The sequence below is a fragment of the Lissotriton helveticus genome, chromosome 6, assembly GCF_964261635.1.
Source record: "Lissotriton helveticus chromosome 6, aLisHel1.1, whole genome shotgun sequence".
In the NCBI taxonomy this organism is placed as follows: Eukaryota; Metazoa; Chordata; class Amphibia; order Caudata; family Salamandridae; genus Lissotriton; species Lissotriton helveticus.
In genome coordinates this window covers 554,622,092-554,640,392 of record NC_136067.1, presented here as the reverse complement: position 1 = coordinate 554,640,392, position 18,301 = coordinate 554,622,092, and positions in this window count along the sequence as shown.

The following is an 18,301-nucleotide window of genomic DNA, read 5'->3' as shown; positions in this document are numbered from 1 at the left end:
TTACACCATATTTACAGAACCGCACTTTCTGGACCAAGACCTTTCTCCCTGCAAAATCAGGTGTAATTTCGATCAGCAGTTTGACCTGCAGCCTTGTCTAAAGTTTCCTATAGTTTCCCCTTTACCAATCACATCTAAACTTTCAAGATAGGAGCTGATCAAAAAAGAGAAACTTTTTGGAAAATTTCGTAAAGAATCATCAAACGATGCCAAAGTTATAAGCACATGGAGGGCTCCAGCAGAGGGGCCGCGCAACAGCCCGCCCACCATGAGTGAAGCCCAGGACTGCAGGGATCCCAGCGGGCCCCCAGAGCCCCAGCTTTTATTTTTTAAGAAAAGCCCCTGGGACCTAGCCCACCCCGGTGTCTAATTAAAATAAAACATGGGAACCCACAACCCCAGCGCAAATTGAGACAATTTATTTTTTTCAATTTTTTTGGCCCTGGAACCCCCTGAGCTGGACTAGGGGGTCAGGATGTTTCTACCCTGCCCCCTTCTCTTGTTTTCTACCCTTGTTTCTCTGTTTTCTAGAGACTCGCTTCTACCGAGTCACAAGATGGCTGCCAACATTACCTGGTTTGGAGTGTTGGCAGCCAATCTTAGTGAAGCTCTGCACAGGACTTAGGCTCCGCCCAGATATCAAAACTTTTATTTTTCAAATTTCTCAGCAACTACTGAACGGATTTACACCATTTAAAAAAAAAATTCGCTTTCTGTCCCACGCACTGACTTTGTGCCAAATTTGGGGTAATTCCGTTCAGTGGTTTCAGCTGTAGCCTTGCACAAAGTTTCCTATAGGAAATACATGTTTTGACTTTTATTTATTGATTTTCTGAACCAAGTTCTACTTTTCTGCCAAATATGGGGTAATTCTGTTCAGCAGTTCGGGCCCACCCCCCGGGACACTGCTTTTTGCTATGACAGGGTGGGAGCCGATTGCTTTTCCACACGGAGGCTGCATGCCAGATGGGGTCCTCGGGCCGGAACTGGCCACGGGAGGGGGGCTGACGTGGCCCTCTTCTCAATAAAAAAAAAGAAAATAATGAACATGTCGGCATGCTTCGGGGGATGGGGTCTCCGAGTGAAAGTGGCCGTTTAAAAAAAATAATTAATTAAGTCGCCACTCTAGCAGAGCTCTCAGCGCGTCCCAGTGTGAAAGGGATGGGTGCGCAGCTCTCGGCACGGCTCTTGAGTACTTCTTAAGTCTTTCAAACACAGAGGGGTATATTCTGAAGGACACATCACAGAGTTAACGGCACTTTATCACAACCAAAATGGTGATAAATTTATCGCACCATTTACACGCTGGAGGAAACAGCCCATATCCCCAGTTTACCAGTGATAGCAGCCTCAAAAAGCATTGTCACAGATGACTGGCAAATATTGTGAATGAGATGAAGAGTAGGCGTTCCCGTGCAAAAAGCAGCGAACACATCACTTTGCAAGTTTCTCAACCGCCAATAAGATCGTCAAAGAGAGTACAAAACAGGTGATAAGGTGTGTTAGTAGCAGGAAATTTACACTTGCTCTGAGCTGGTGTAAAGTCAGACTACAACCTGCAACATGAAAGGGAGCCCAGCCCAGAGCCACACCTGAATGACAATAGATGAAAGGGAGCCAACAATCATACATCTCAGACACCCAACACTGCTGCGACACCCCCCTTCACCAGCCCCTTGTCCTCCTTCCCTCCCTCACACCCACCCCCCACAAACAATTGGAACGTAACAAATTGGCTGAGATCGCACAATTGTAATTAAAAAGATGCATGTCAGGTCGGACAAATAAGAATCTCAGTCATCTATGGATTAACATAAAAAAGATGTTATTTAAACAAAACAACAAAATAAAAGTAGGTACAGGCATGGCATGTCATCCATCAACAATTTGTGAATCACAGCCTGCAAGTCAAAAAGAAAGATAAGAATGTGCATCATGCCTCCATCAAAGGAGAGAGAGAGACAGAGTGATAGGGAAGAAGGGAGAGAGAAAGAGAGAGAGAGAGATGAAGACAGAGAAAGAGTGAGGGAGAGAGAGAAATACTAGATAGAGAGAGAGAAAGAGAGAAACAGTTTGAGAGAGAGGAAGAGAGAGAGACAGAAAGAGTGAGACAGAGAGGATGAGAGAGAAAGAAAGAATGAGACAGAGAAAGAGAGAAAGAATGCGAGAGAGAGAAGAAATACAGAATGAGAGAGAAAAAGAGTGTGAGTGACAGAAATAAAGAGATGGAGAGGGAGAGTGAGTGTTGACACTGTGGATAAAATCCTCACAGCTCACCTTTTCCACAGGTGTGTCTCCAAGCACGTGCCGGGACATGGTGCAGCCCGAATGTCTGAGAAAATATCGACAGACAAAAAATCGACCTACAATAATATCGACACAGAAATATCGAAGACAAAAATATCGAAGTCCTATCTACATAAAGTAAGTACAAAAATATTGAACAAAAAATATCGTTGTCAAAAATATCGGTTAAAAATATTGTTTTTTTAAATGTTTTAATAATAATGTAAAAATAAGTTAATAATACATATAGTTTAAAAAATATAGATATAAACATTAAAACATATTAAAAAAATAACTAATACATATAATATTAAAATTAATTAAACATCTACACGTAAATTAATATATATACATAATCCACATATTGCAACATTAGGGAAAGCGTTGGATAGTGTCCGGGTAAAATTTACTATTCCCGCTCCAGTGAGTGCAACAGTAGAGAAAGTGCTGGATAGCGGAGGGGTTAAAATTAATATTCCCACTCCAGTGAGTGCAACAGTAGGGAAAGTGTTGGATAGCGGAAGGGTAAAAATGACTATTCCCACTCCAGTGAGTACAACAGTAGGGAAAGTGTTGGATAGCAAAGGAGTTAAATTAACATACTTATCAATTACATATGTTGTATTAAATAAATAACATATTAATAACTATTTAACAAAAAAATGATTAATAAATACCTAATACATTAAATTAATATTTACTTAAATAACACAATAATCACACAAGTGAACCACGCCCAGAGCACCCGGATATTTATTCACACTTCTACGCTTGAGTGGCGTACGTTGGACCAGCCCACTGCACTTCTGCTAACAGGGGACGACTACACAGTGCATGACCGAGATCTTCCCCACTGCCTGAGGTAACATGGTTGTGTCCACAGTCCACAACACTACAAGCACCAGCACTATATGTACATATGGAGAGATTTGTGCTCTGCATAGTGAGGTCTGTCCAGCACACATCACCGCTACACTTGGAATTGTGTGCATTATTATTGGTGGGTGACTTGCGTCCTTCTTACGTTTGGTTGCCACATCTCGCAACATTCAGCTATTGTGTGGCTGAGGGGCCATGCCGTTTTTGGAAAGTCTGCTTTCCTGTTGTGTGCTGCCTCTGTGGTAGTAGGGTGGGTGGTCTGGGGGATGTCCTGAGGGTGGTGACAGTGGGTTTTGTGGCCTTCTTTGGGGTTAGAGGTGTATGATCAGTAGCTCTATGACATGTGTATGTTTTGAGATATGATTCTGGGCTGGGCTCCCTTTCACACTGTAGGTAGTCGTCCTACTTTACACTAGTAAAAGACAGATGTTATATTCCTACTACTACCGCAGCTTATCGCCTGTTTTTGGATCGCACTGCAAATTTGGCTGCTCATTGAAAATATTGGGAAGTGGTGTTTTTGTGTTATTTTTTACACAGGAACACCTACTCTGCATATTATTAGCATTAGTTGTTGCCCTTATTTGTGGCTATTTTTTTTTTTGTGGAAGCTATTGCTGGAAAACAGGCGATATTGGCTGTTTTCACCAAGTTGAGAATGGAGTGATAATTTAAAATCACTGAAAAAACTATAGGTTTAATGAACATTATAATTAGAAATTAGCTTTTAAAAAACATTTGAAATTCACTGAAAAAAACTTAGGTTTCAGGGATGTTATAGTTAACAATTAGCATTTAAAAAACCTTAACAATTCACTGAAAAAACCATAGGTTTCAAGGATGTTATAATTAGTTGGACATTTCACTCGTACAAAACCAGAACGTTATAGTTAGTAGAGCTAACTGTAAATCGCACCCCCGCATCACTGATGACATCACTGATGACATCATCCACGTGATAATCTGATGCACCTCCTCACACCCTAATATAACCTTTGATACTCCCACTCTAAAATACTGACTACCATTTTTGAAACCATAGACAAATCAATAGCAGTCACCATATACCCACTGACTAATTCCTAGCTATACACACACTCTCATTCATTCATTCATTCGTTCACCCATACGGTTACTCATACATGCAGTCACTCATCAATACAGCACTAATATATGTACTCATAAACCTATACAAACACTCATACACCGTCACTCATCCATAGAGTTATTGACACACCTAGCTAGACATGTAAAGAATCAATAACACTGCTATTTCCTCACCTATACAGTTATACATTCACAATCTAGCCTATTTATACAATTACTAACATATACTTACTCTCTTATACAATCACTGACACAAGCACACAGTAATTTATACAGCCACTCTTGCAATTTCTCACTCTCACATATAGTCATTATATACTCCAACACTCACCTATACTGCCTTTCACATATGTAGTGAGGATCCTTGTGGGATGCCCAGCCTGGGGTTGGAAAGAGTGTTGGAATCTTTAATTGTTGTGTTCGGTTACGTAGAAAGGAAGTGAACCAGTTTAGCACTGGCCCTGAAAGACCCATCCTCAGCCTGAGCAGATCCAGCAGACTCTCATGTTTGACCGTATCAAAAGCTGAGGATAGGTCCAGCAGGATGAGTAAGCATGAGCTGTTCTGGTCCAGGATTTGAAGCGCATCATCGATAATGTGAGTCATGGCTGATTCCGTGCTGTGCCCTGCTCTGAAGCCAGATTGGTGGTTATCAAGTAGGTCAAAGCGCACAATATGTTTCGTTAGTTGGTGGTGCACGTATTTTTCATGCAGTTTGGCCAGGGTATGGATATTGGAAATAGGGCGATAGTTGTTAACATCTGTGGAGTCGGCTGTTGGTATATTAAGGATGGGAGAGACTTTTACCGATTTTGAGGGTATCTGGAATACAACCTTGTTGGAGTGAACTGTTGATGATTTTGGTCCAAAGCGGAAGCAGCCATGGGGTTAGGTCTTTAACAGCGTTAGCGGGGAGCGGATCGATGAGGTGGTTGGAAGGTTTCAAGGCATTTAGAATCTTACCCAAGGCCTCTTCCGAGTAGGTGTCAAAGGAGGACCAGGTTTGCGTGCATGAATTAGATGCTTGTGATATCCTGTTTTAAAAGATATTGGAACCTTTTTAATTGGCGCCAGTATTGTTTGCGTAGCATCGCCCTGTAGCGCATGATTTAGATGTTGCTTAGCTTTGCTGCCTGATATAATAATACTGTGTGTTTCTTTTTTTAAATCACCACTTGTGTTCCGTTGTGCACTTTCCCCCGCAGTCCCCCGTAGCTCTTACCGCTTTTACATCATCAGTGCCGGCGCCCCTCTCCACCACGGGATCTCCCGATTGTTGTGGAGGGCGCAGGCAATACATTGGGGGTCCCGCATCTGATTGGCTCCTCAGGGTCACGCGGGTATCCACACGAAGGCTCCACCCTATTTAGTCCGGGTGGCTGGAATTGCGCCTGTTTGTGTCTCAGGTTCGCGTGCATGAATTAGATGCTTGTGATATCGTGTTTTAAAAGTTATTGGAACCTTTTTAATTGTCGCCAGTATTGTTTGCGTAGCATCGCCCTGTAGCTCATGATTTAGATGTTGCTTAGCTTTGCTGCCTAATATAATATTACTGTGTGTTTCTTTTTTAAAATCACCACTTGTGTTCACACGCAGGCTCCACCCTATTTAGTACGGATGGCTTTCTCCGCGCGCAGCTGTCGCGCACAGCGTGCGCACGCCGAAGTTGCGCCAAAGTTAAGCCCGTCTGCGCCCGTCCGCGCTGAGACCGCGCCACGGGCCAGACGAGCTGGGCCCCGCTTTTCCCTTCCTGCCGACCCTGAGTTTTATACTCTCTCTACTTTGCTCTCTGTTAGGCCCCCTCCAAAACTATGTCATCACACTCTATCCCCGGATGATCTTTTAACCAGAAACTGTTGCAGTAGTGTCCTTAGACCTGCTCGGATTTGGCATCTTAGAAAACATCAGGTTATTCCGGGGGTAGTGTAGCCTTCTGATAATCCCGCTAAGGAGGCAGGTTTTCTTATTAATGCCAGGTCATTGGTCAGAAACAATGTAGCATTCAGTGATTTTGTTTTACAGAGGAATCCCCCCTGGGTTTTTATAACTGAGACCTAGGGTTCAGATTTCTCAGGCCTAGACTTGGTTGATGCCATCCCGGAGAGCTACACCCTGACCAGAATGGACCGAACTGTTCGTAGGGGTGGAGGGCTGGGAATTCTTTTCAGAGATTGTTTTACTTGTCGCACTGACCCTATCACTTCTTCCTCTGATAATTTTGAGGCACTGTTTTTCTCGATAAAGTGTGCCCCCACAGCCTCCTTTTCTGGCATTCTTTGCTACAGACCCCCTGGCCCTAGGGCTACTTTTTCTCACGACATACTTAAACTTTTAGAGCCCTTCAATAATAGGTCCAATCTAACCCTCCTTAGTGACTTCAATTTTAATCTTGAGGTGGTAGATGACAGAGACACGATGTCCTTGGTCGAGGGTCTGACCGCTTGCGGGCTGACCCAATTGGTTGAAGGCCCTACGGATCTTGCTGGGCACACGCTGGATGGCGTCTTTTCAAATGACACCAGACTGGTGATGGGAATTTATATTCCTTTGTCCTGGTCTGACCATCGGGCAGTGTCCTTTCACCTTAACATCACTCCCTCTGTCCCGAATCAATTGAATAGGAATGTATGGGAAACCAGAAGAAATTATAAAGAGGTCAATAATATTTCCCTTGCCCCATTTATGGATGCATTTAATTCCCTCTCTCTGTCAGATCCCAATGCAGCTGCACTTGGTTTGTCCAACGCCTTTTCTAACGCGATGGACACCCTAGCGCCGCCCAAGAAACTCTATTCTGCCAGGAAGAGTCCCTCGCTGCTCCTGGTACACTGAACGTCTAAGACTCCTACGGTTGAAGTGCAGACAAAAGGAAAGTTCTTGGCATGCACATACCGAATCTTCGGGAAAAATACAACACAAACTCTCCCTGAGGGAATATAAGAGGGCCATAGCCGACGAAAAAAATAACTATTTTAGCAATGTCACTGCCTCGCTAAAATCATCAAGAGAGCTCTTCAAAATCATTGATACTCTGCTGACACCTAAAGCAGCTGACCCTGTAGTCGAGACACAGGAGCTCTGCGATAATATTGCGAGCTTCTTCCACTCAAAAATTGCCGAGATTTACAACTCCCTTAAAATCCTCAATTTGGAGTTGGACACTAACAATGCATCCCCACTTCCTCCTCCTTTCCCTTCCCAGGATGAGGTCTCTGAATCTGGCCCCAATTTCGGTTTCGCAGGCTTTCCTCTTCTGACCCTGGAAGAATTAAATTGCCTCCTTGACGTCACCAAGTCATGCTCGCCTTTGGACACTTGTCCTCTAAAAACTCTGAAGGCCTGCAGAGAGATCGCTCTTCCTCCTCTTCTAGAGGTCATGAATTTAGCCATCACCGAAGGGATTTTCCCCATATCCTGGAAAACCGCAGTTGTCAAGCCCCTTCTTAAGAAGGCTTCTCTGGATCCGGGAGTCCTAAAAAACTTCTGGCCTATTTCACTTCTCCCAGCACCGGCCAAGATACTTGAGGCCCATCTCAATTGCCATCTGGCCTCCTATTTGGAGAGCTCGGACCTGTTGGACATCTCTCAACATGGGTTTCGTGCTGCTCACAGCACTGAGTCGGCCCTCACAGTTGTGATCAACAACATCCGTTCTGAGGTCAACCGGGGCCAGACGATGCTGCTGGTGCTGCTCGATCTCACGGCAGCCTATGACACCCTGTCTCCTTCGATACTGGTGGACCGGCTCGTAGGGATAGTGGTGGGCGGCATTGCCCTCAGTCTCCTCTCTTCCTTCCTTCACCAAAGAAAGCAGAGAGTAAAATTGGGTAACTTTCTGTCCCCCTCCCAGTCTGTGCAATGTGGGGTACCGCAGGGCTCCTCCTTAAGCCTGCTGTTATTTAACATCTATGTAACCCCACTTGCCAAAGTGGTACAATCTTTTGGATTCCAGGTTTTGTCGTACGCCGACGATACTCAGATCAAGGTCTCCATCGCTCAGTCGGTAAATGACTCTGCCCTTAAATTCAGAGCATGTATGGAGGCAGTATCACAATGTATGGTACGAAATTTCTTAAAACTGAACGGGGAAAAGACAGAGGTCTTGATTTTTGGAGGAAATCAAGATATTTGGTCTGAGAATTGGTGGCCTTCCTATTTGGGGGACTGCCCCCATCTGACCCGTTCCGCCAGGAATTTTGGCGTATTGATAGATCCGGCCCTCTCCTCCGACCTTCAGGTAAACAGAACTGTGTCCACTTTTGTGCCATCATTTGGACGCTTAGAAAGATTGCCCCCTATCTTTCGCCTGATGCCCGCAAACAGTCAACAGTTGCCCTTGTTTCCTCCAGGCTCGATCATTGCAATGCACTTTATTGTGGCATAAATAGGAGGTCTGTCCATCGCCTCCAGATGGTGCAAAACGCCGCAGTCAGGATGGTCTTGAACCTTCCTAGGCTCGCATCTGCAACTCAGGCCAGGAAAGATCTTCACTGGCTCCCTATCCATTTCAGAATTTCTTTCAAGCTCCTCTGCATGGCCCACAGGGCAGTTTTTGGATTGGGCTCTGAAGGTATCAGGTCTCTTGTCAGCTCCTACATTCCCAGCAGAACCCTTCGCTCGGCCTCTAGAAATCTGCTTTCGGTTCCCAGATTTAAAAGGCGAAGTGGGGAGGATAGCCTTTTCCACCTTGGCCCCTAAGCTATGGAATTCCCTCCCACCTGAACTCTCTAGTCAACCCTCACTGGGCAAACTTTTAAAAACCTGGCTCTTCTCTCAGGCTTACTAATGTCCTGGCATCCGCTTCTCTGAGACTGTATGTTTGTATGTGTCTTGCGCCTTGATGCCCTCTGGGTTAAGTTTGTGCACTATAAATTTCCCATTCTTTCATTCATTCATTCAGGCGGCTTTGTTCTTTGGGACGCACTTTGAAGGGTTTTGGTGTGTTGTGGTTGGTGGTGATGGGGGGTTTGTGAATGTGGCACAGAATAAAGTAATCGGTCCTTTAAGAGATCGTTCTCGATGTTGAGGGAGTAAAGAAGGCGGAGAATTGCTCACAGTTGGGTTGCGATTGGGCGGCGTCTTGAAACCGTTGAGGGGCGACCTTAGATTGAGTTTTGATTAGCTCAAATACTTTGTTAGGGCGATTTCTAGCTTGGTCTAGTTGGTGTTTGAGGAAGTCTGCTTTGGTGCGCTTAATCTTCTTGTAATAGGCATTTCTCTTTTTCCTTAGTAATTTGAGGTGAATAGTCGACGGGACTGATCTCCAGTTGCGTTCAGCAACTCTAAGAGAGCGTCTGTCTTCGTTGAGTAGGCTATTGTACCAAGGTTTTGAGTCTTTAGTGGAGACTCTCTTAAGTTGAAGAGAGGCTACCTCATTGATTATTGCGGTCATCGAGTTGAGGTAGTGGTTGGTGAGATCATGCAAGTCTGTGGTGCCAGCAGGAGGCAATGGAAGGTTGTAGCTTGAGAAAGGTAGAGTGCTTGTGTTGAGTTGTTTCACGTCTCTTTTCCAGATCTTAGGTGGCATGAACTGAGTTAAATTTGACTGTTTCCTTGATAAAGAAGGTGATGATTTGGTGATCTGACCAGTAGCAAGGTTGTATCGATTCCAGTTGAATGACGTCCATTTTGGAGATTATCAGATTCAGGGTTGCACCTTTCTTATGTGTAGGGCCAATGCAGGTTTGGGTCAGGGCTAGGTTATCCAGGAAGCTTCTGAGGCAGTTGACAATTGTGTCGTTGTTGTCATTCCAGTGGAGATTGAAATCGCCGAGGAAGATTTAGTTGTCTTGCATACCGTTGTTAATTGAAATCATATCCATGAGTTGTTCCGAAAAAATGAGATTGTCACCTGGTGGATGATAGATGATGTGCAGAGAGCAAGCTTGTTTGCCGATGCTGCCAAAGTCTAGGCAGAAGTATTTGCAAGACGTGAAGACCGGGGACGTGGCTCTATTTACAGTGATGTTACTACGATGAATTCAGGCTATATCTCCACCTATCTTACCGATTCTGTCTAATCTGATGATGTCGTAGTTCGGGGGAACTAGAATGTCCATCAGTGGGGTGGAGGAATCAGATAGCCAGGTTTCCGTTAACAATAGCAGGTCTAGTTCTTGTGAGATGATGAGCTCAGCTATGTCGGCAGCATGTCTGGAAGAAGATCTACAGTTTAGGAGTGTGCATTTAAGACGGGGAGTAAGGAGGGAACAGGAGGGGTCTTGGGTGACAGGGACATTTCTAAGGTTGCTCTCGACGATCCCTCTACAGTAGTGTCTGGCCACTCTGAGTGGGTTAGGGTGGAGAGTAGGGATGGTCGACTGAGTTGCGGCAATGCAATTAGTGGGAGAGGGGGCATAGGATTGAAGAAGAGACAGTATATCACTCTCCGAGAACGGATTGACGCTTCTCTTAGGACAAAAACATGTATTGAGGAGGGGAACTGAATTCCGAATGGGTGGAATGAGTTTAGGGGTGTGAGTTATGTGTTGTGATCAGTAGTTCTGGTTAGAGGCGCTTGGGGAAAAGTTACACCAAGGTTGGTTCGCTATCAGATCCTTAAAAGATTGGAGTTCCTTTTCAATATAGAATAGCGCCAACATTATTTCCTCAAATCTAAGTTCAGGGTCAGTTATGGCTGGGGTAGGAGGCTGTGTTCTGCATGTGGATGGCTGCAAAGGTGCGGGTAAGGATAATGTTGGAGGTAATATTGTGAGAGAGGGTGGATGAGAGGGGGCTGTAGCAGTCTGAGTCGAGGGGGTGGGTGGTTGAGAGGTGGGTGGGGAGGGGGAAGTAGGGGTCGGGGGAGGATCGCCCGGTAGTGAATTCTCATCGCGGTAGTGTGAGGACGAGACCTGTGCCTAACTAAGACTTTGGAGGGGGTGGATGTTGAGGGAAGAATCCTTTTGATGAGTATCAATATAGGGTAGCGGTGCAGAGACTGGCGGGATGTTGGAGGAAGTAGGTGGCTGACAAGATGGGATGGCTGGATGTAATGTAGGAGTGGTAAGGTTAGATGAGGGCATGGGGAGCTCAGAAGATAGTGCATGGTCGTTAAGTCCCTGGGAAGTCAGGATATGTGGCAAAGCATGGCTTTGCATGGGGAGGCTGAGATGGGGTGAGAGCTTGGGGGGAGTGGCAATAAAGAACGAGGAAGTCGAGATAAGAGAGGTGTTGGTGTTAGCGTGCGGGGTAGCTATCGTCTTGTAATGTAGGGGTTCAGCATACATTGATGGGACACATGCTGAATCGGTCGCATCGGGAGACCGAATGAGTGGGATTGTTGGGGTATCCTGGAGTGTGAGGTTAGGAGGGGTTGCCTGGGTGTGGATAACATAAGAGTCAGACGCCAGAGGTGGACGGGTAGAACATGACTGAAGGGGGCGGGGGTGGAGGTCTAAGATGTCAGAGTGGTCGGGTGAGGAGACTCCCTGTGTGATGGTACTGGCAGGAGATTGAAGGAGAGATTGGGAACCCACATGAGGTTTGGACACTAGGTTTTTGATGGTAGGGAAGATGTTGTCCATGAGAGAAAGACTGCGGTCTGTGGTTTTGGATAAGGATAATACTGTTATTGTAAATGGTGATGGTTGCTGTCGCCTGGAAGAACTGGGAGGGCGAAATATATAAACGAATTCCATGCGCGGTTTTCCTCGAAGAAGAAATCGAGAGAGAAGTGAGGAATGCTTTCCTCCATTGGGCTCTTCGTTTTCTATGGAGAATGAGGTCTGTGGTTGTAGTCCTGTTGTGTGTTGAAAAATAAGGATCGGCAAAGAGTGTTTCGGGGTGCCGTTTTATAAAATTATGTTTGAATCGTTTGGCTGATTTTTTTGTGAGGTCAGAAGAGTAAATGATGTTGTAGGAGTGTGTACCTGCGCGTTCCATTATAAGGGTAGCACAATAGGAGAGATGGTGAAAGGAGATATGTGAAGAGAGTGTGAGCCTCGTGGGGGAGAATGGTATGAGGGAGGGGTGGGAAGAGGAGAGGCAGTGCGGAGGGGGGAAGGCAGTCCCTGTAGAAGTGGTTGAGGGTAGAATCACAGGGGACCTGGATGTGGACCGGCTGCAGGATGTGGAGACAGTCACTCAAGAGGAGATTGCGGGTAGGAAGTAGCGTGCTGGGTGGCGTGGTAGCGACAATCGCTGAGGAGGTGAGTGTGGGTGGATAAAAGTGGGCTGGGTGGCGTGGCAGGCGTGGGTAGAAAAGAACCTCTACTTGATACTGGATAGGTAAGGAGGCGTGCTGAAGGAGGGTGGAAAAAGCATACCTAATACAAATGGGCCAGACTATATAAATCTACTGTAGTTCAGACAATCTGCTAAACCTGGCTAAAACAGGAAAGTAGAAAAACCGGAACATCTAGAACAATCTATAAAAATCTGCTAAATCTGGCTAAAACAGGAATCTGGAAAAACCAGGCGCAGTCAGGAAACTAGGCAATGAATTGCATCTGTGGTTATTTAGAAGGCTAGTTATGATGTATACAAAAACATAAAAGTGGATGCTTGAAAAACATTGCCCCAACTAAGATGGCTACCATGAAGCTCCAAAACTGTGGAATAGTCCTATACCTCTTTCCCTGTCCCATGCTTCTAAGTTGCGTGGTCCTCTGTCTATTTCTAATGGCAAACACATAGAAGAACTAAGAAGAGATCTAAGTAAATGAATGGTGAGTAGTCCTGTCTCTATTTTCATTGTTCAGCCATTTTGTGGGAAGTATCAAGGTTAACCTATTGACAATATCCAGAAGTAGATGATCGAGTAGTACAACACGTGGATCGATGCAAATAAAAATCTTTCGGTCTTGGTGGGAAATAACGACCACATTTCCCACAGCACATCACTTTGAGGCAGCCTTGTGCCTCTTGGGTAGAAAGCCCTGGTGTTGGTAGATTCGACCCGTCTGCTCCAATCTGTAAAATTACGGATCTGCAACTCTCGCTGCAGTCTTAAGGCTCGCTGATTTCCAGGGGCAGCCTTTCACAACAGCAACTTTCTCACACGCTGACTGACTCTCCCCAGTCATCTGCCCCCAGCGCGTGTGTCAGACTGTGTATGCCCTTCTCTGATGGAGTTGCGCACTCTCGCTACCCAGCGGCCGGGGGGACGGCGGGGGGTCAGAGACGCGCAGGCCTACCTGGCTATCTGGCTATCACTCGCTGTGTCGGGGAAACAGGTCACTTCTCCACGGCTGCCGGGTGATGCCTCCCTCTCACGAGATCCACCCGGTGCCTGCAGACAGCCAGAAACTCCAAGGACGCAGTAAAATAAATACCAGTGAAATTTGCCCTGCTGTAGAACCACACCCGTCCCAGGTGTGGGGGGAGCACCACGTAATTCGAGGCCAACCGGAGACAGCAGCCGGCGACTCCCGCACGTCGAAGCGCCCTTCAAAAAGTCCGGTGGGGGTCCTCTGCTGGCGCACTGCCGTCCCTGTCCTTAGGCGCCAGGATCCTTCGACGCGCCAGATGGAGATGTATTCTCGGTAAGTAAAACGTTGCGGTTACTCTTGGAGTAGTTTTCAAAGTTTCCGCAGAGTGGGTTGGACTGATGGGGCTAAAATCCGTGGTATTTTGATGAAAAGATCCCGTAGCTGGAGGAGTTCTCCTAGTGAGCTCCTCTCCCATCGGCCATTTTCCCTAGTTCCCTATTTCTATTAGATGCGGCACAATATGGTATATTAAAGGTGTATGGGCCCCCGAAGGGTTGGAGCCACCAACACACAAACTAGTGAAATTGATACACTCGATGGACACTGGCAAACATATGGCAAAGTGGGTATACCAGGGTACAAGGATGCACATACCCCCAACCCTTGCTACACCACGTGCAAAGTGGGAGGCGAATATGGGTGAAGTCTTTTCAGACAAGGACTGGGCTTCCAGTCTATCCTAAGGGGGTCTCCCGCAACTCACGCTTTAAATTCATACAATATATGAACGCACAAAGAGCATACCTCACACTACATCAAGTATATGTAATGTTCCCTGTGGTGGTGGTGAACTGCCCCAGATGTGTAGAGCAAGACTCTGACTTCATGCATATGATGTGGTCAAGTTCCACACTTTCCACTTCTTGGACACAAGTAGCATACTCACTACAAGACTTAGTAGGAGACCATGCATGGAAAGTGGTGGAGGGTGTATCTTAGGTCTCCATCCATGCCATAAGGGGTACAAGTTACAGGCAAGGTTCTCTGACCTAGCACTTATACTAGTGAAACGCCATATTACAAGGTGTTGTAAATTGACAAGACTACCAAAAGTGATGGCCTGGAGAGGGAATGGAATTGTTCAAACCTTAGGATATAGACGAACCCGCAGGCAAGTAGATAACATACCTTCAGATAAATGCAAACTAGTGCCGTCCTGTGAAATGCGCCCAATGACAGAAAACACTATTTAAAGGGGGGACGAAGAAACACAAGGCTAGGTCTCAGACAACCACAAATTGTTGTTTTCCAACAGCACTTTACTTTTTCCTAGGTGTTTTTTGCCTCAAAATGTTAAAGACTCATATCTCCTTTACCCCTTATCATAGCTTGATAATCTTGGTCTCTTTTCCCCCATTAAATGTTTCTCCGTTTTACAACATTGGTTTAGGGATTTTATTGTGTTGTGTTCTTCATTTTGAAATTGTTGGTACTGCTTAAATTTGTTTTGCACTTCTCTATGCATTTCCTAATGCTTGTGCCATAGCTACTAACATAGCTGCTGGCTAGCGTTCAAAGTTGAAGGTCAGGTAGGGATGCTTACATAACAATAAGAAGCTCAGTTATATTTATACTCACACATGCTAACACTCACATTTTCACAAGCAAACATGTGCATGCTCAGTACAACCAGTTATTAAGCACATTCATGCACAAACTTACATGCATCAACCCACAAGCTCACGTATGCACACTTAAGCTGTTGCCAGCTCAAAATGTGATCACCCCTCAATAAAATATAAACTTTTCCCCAAAGCCCCTAATTTGTATTCAATTGTGGAGTCACAATACAGTCACAATTTCAGCCTTAGTTTCTATGATTACTCTGAGGGACAAGATTGACTAATCTTGATCTTGTAGATATGTTAACTAACAGATGCACAAGAATTTGTATAGTACTAAACAGTAAATTCAACTATGTTTTGTGCAAGATACTACAAATTGAACAACAGATGGAACTACAATATGGCTTAACATATGCGCATAATCCTGTACTCTGTGCAAAAATCAAAAACATTTGTTTAAAAAAAAAAGAAAATGTTTTAGTGGAGCGTGATGCCGCATATGAAAAATTCCATGGACAAGCTGTGGGGGTAGGAAGGGGTGTCCTACCACACACTAAGTTTGACACCAGATATAAATGTTCAAGCCTCAGAACAACTCTTCAGTACACTCCTGAACCTGTGGAAGACTTGGGAGAACTGGTTCTGCTGAAATGACGGCCTTGCTTCCCTGCTATCTGAAGAGAGAGGACTGGACTTGCTTCATGAACCCAGGACCACCAGAGTGACTCCAAGGGCTATTTGTCTGGCCTCTTATGTGAGCTACAGTGATATAACAAGCTCTTGAGCCCCTGAACCCTGCTGCTGACCTCTGCTGAAGTGAGTCCTAAACACCCAAGTCCTGAATCCTTGGAAGTGGTGTTGATGGTACTGCCCTGTATAGCGCTAAAATCTGGGACTTCAAACTTTTTAAAAGAAAAACTACCTGCGGAACCAACAGAAAACTGGAACCTACCTGCCAGCCTATCCGCCCAAGGAGCCTGACTTCACAGTGTCTCCCTCTATGTTCTTCTCTGCAGCAGCAAATCTTCTTCAGCGGGATTTCCCCTCAGTGGCATCAGACCTTGTGGAGGCCTCTTTAGCTACAGTCTTACAGCCTTGACCCACTGGATAAATCTGAGCCTGAGGTAAAATCTTACCCAGGCTGGATGACAACAGGCACCCAATCAATTGCAATTTCCTTATTGGCCTGAAAATCGATCTTGAAGGTTAAAGTTAGTTTTTTCCCACATTCATTGATGGCTTCACTAAGACTTACTGAAGGTTGACCTTTTTATCCGACCCGTGATCCATTGTGGTCTGACTTAACTTTTGATTTTGACCTGGTCTTGCGCAACCAAATACCTGCTGTTGGTGCTTTGCTCTTTTAGGTGCTACCTTTTACTTAAAAAAATTAAAATTCATAACTCCGGTTCTACTGATAAGATTACATTAATTTTGGTGTCATTTTATTTATTCAAATGTACTCTATTGTTATTTATTGTTTTCGTATTTTTGTTTGTGTTTCATTTTCAATGTATTACTGTTTGTGTGCTTAATACATAATTTGCATACTGCCTCTAAGTTAAGCCTGACTGCTTTGTGCCAATCTACCAGACAGTTAAACACAGGGTATTTTAGAGACTTTTGTAGTTCACCTTGACAAGGACTGTGACTGTTGAGCTTTCACCCCCTCAACCAATAACCCAATTTCTTACAGAGAGAGAACCAGCTTTGAACTTGCGAGGTTGGGAGGAACGCTATTCTAAATAGAGGAGTGACTAAGGAGTTAAGGACACACCTGCCATTATATGAGACGTCCTCATCCATATTAAAACAGGGACTAAAAGGAGGGAAGGTGTTAGAAAATAGATAGGAATGGGTAGTGGAATTTCTCCAGTCACTGGGTGGGGAGCTGTATAAGTTCAACCATCACCTCCTCAGAATATTGCTATACCTGCGAAGTTCTGCAGCGTACTGTTGAACGAATACTCATGAATCATGCTGGAAGAACAGGGCACACTATATGACTGACGGGCTCTCTACTGCTTCTGACACCCAGATAATTGAACTGCTCTCCAGGGTTCAACTTGGTACCTGGCTTCTTCATAGGCACAAAAGACAGTTATAGGCTATAGCCTTATACTTTGCCACACAGAAAGATTTTGACTACTTTTCAAGAGACTAAGTCCAAAGGTGAAATATTTGACCAGGACAACACACTTGCCGTAAATAATTTCTGCTCCAGCATGGTTGAACAATTCAGAGACTAAGGCTAAACGTGACAATTCTGACAAGGACTTTCACATGGACAACACATTTGGTAAATCTAGTCTCTGCTTTAGCATGGCAAGGTCTGAAATTGTACCTAGGTCTCAGACAACCACAAATTGTTATTTTCCAACAGCACTTTACTTTTTCCTAGGTGTTTTTTGCCTCAAAATGTTAAACACTCATATCTCCTTTACCCCTTATCATAGCTTGATAATCTTGGTCTCTTTTCCCCCATTAAATGTTTCTCTGTTTTACAACATTGGTTTAGGGATGTTTTTGTGTTGTGTTCTTCATTTTGAAATTGTTGGTACTGCTCAAATTTGTCTTGCACTTCTCTAGGCATTTCCTAATGCTTGTGCCATAGCTACTAACATAGCCGCTGGCTAGCGCTCAAAGTTAACGGTCAGGTAGGGATGCTTACATAACAATAAGAAGCTCAGTCATATTTATACTCACACATGCTAACACTCACATTTTCACAATCAAACATGTGCATGCTCAGTACAACCAGTTCATAAGCACATTCATGCACAAACTTACATGCATCAACCCACAAGCTTACGTATGCACACTTAAGATGTTGCCAGCTCAAAATGTGATCACCCCTCAATAAAATATCAACTTTTCCCCAAAGCCCCTAATTTTGTATTCATTTGTGGAGTCACAATACTCCTTCTTTTTCAACCATCAGATTTATTGCCTGTCTTGTATATTTTGTTTCTCCCTCCAACACTCTTGTTATATATCTCCCCAGAAATGATGATGAAGGACCAACACTAGCCAAACATCTTTTCCAACTCCACTTATACTACTTTAAATTTATCTGTGGCATTCCCTGATTCATTGTTGCAGAACTGTAGTGTTGCTTCCTTTCCCACTTCATTTACATCTTTCCCTTAGCATCCCACTCCAGCAAGATGTCATGAAATGCTGTTTTCTCCTTTTTTTGTTACAGACAACTTCCCTTCTCAGTAATTTTCACTACAGGCAGTATCACCCATA